The sequence below is a fragment of the Tribolium madens genome, unplaced genomic scaffold (genome assembly GCF_015345945.1).
Source record: "Tribolium madens isolate multiple individuals breed KSU strain unplaced genomic scaffold, Tmad_KSU_1.1 Scaffold_2;HRSCAF=44;Tcas5.2_LGX, whole genome shotgun sequence".
Lineage (NCBI taxonomy): Eukaryota > Metazoa > Arthropoda > Insecta > Coleoptera > Tenebrionidae > Tribolium > Tribolium madens.
In genome coordinates, this window is record NW_025400995.1 from 8,414,751 (window position 1) to 8,415,917 (window position 1,167).

Sequence of the window (1,167 nt, forward strand, 5' to 3'; positions counted from 1 at the left end):
TTCGATTTTCAAAACCCACCAAATTTCGACTCACTCTTCGCCTGCCCAACGACGACTGCCACACCTTCCTTTGTTTTCCCACTTTTCGAAAACCCCAAAAAAACACAAAATCCCCCCTTTCCCACTGTGGCGTGATCCATCACCGCAGAGTCAAATAAAATTTTCAAAAATGCATAGGCAACACATTTTACCGAATAATTAAATACAAATGGTACGGTTACAACGGCCTTTCCATAAGCCCTAAAAATATGTTTTTAAACAATTAATAATCGTTCCTCATGTGGCGCCACTAACGGTAAATTTTTAAACCAATTTTTTTAAACGTCAAAAGTTGGGTGTCATGTGTCAAATCTTAATTCTCAATTAAAAAAATGTTAAACCAAAAGAAGCACAGATCACGGAAAAGAATAAAGAATTGGCACTGAATTTGTGTTCTGTGGAAAAGAAGTTTGACACATGTGAAACGGCTTGACGGTACTGTTTCCAATTTTAACATTATGTATTAAAACCTCTACCTGTTCTTAAACTTTTCCAGAATTCATTATTTATACTCTGGTTGCTCCAAAAAGTTTGTTGACAAAAGTGGAGATCGCAGCGATTGCTGTGGGGCTGCGGGGGCTGGAGTGTTATTACGGTTGCATCAGTGTATAGCGCTACGTGCTAGCATTGAATATTCCATTTTATACCCTGGTTCATACCATTCTCGATTACTAACAGAAAAAAGTTATGCTGAACAGTACATCAAATTGTAACAGTACTACAAAGCACAGGTTTTTATCAAGCCAATGAAATTCAGTAGAAATGGTTTACAGATTATGATCTTTTGCGAATTGCAGCTAGAATTAAAAGTAAAAGTTGAATGATATATGGAAATAAAAGCCATTCTCCAACATCCGTTTGTTATCGTGGTAGAACATTCTTGGTCAAAAAAGAAAGGTTTTAATCAGTGAAAAGTTTTAAATAAAGATTACTGTTGAAATGTCGCCAATAAATGAACACCTTGCATATTGTGTAATATAACTAGGATCCAAATTTTGGGCTTGGGTTTGCTTAAATAAATTGCCGCAATGGATGCCTGAAAATTGGATGCTGATGTTCAAATTTGGAGATTTTTGACTAATCTCATAGCTAATTTTAAGTAAAAACAGGTTATTTAACCTGGACTAA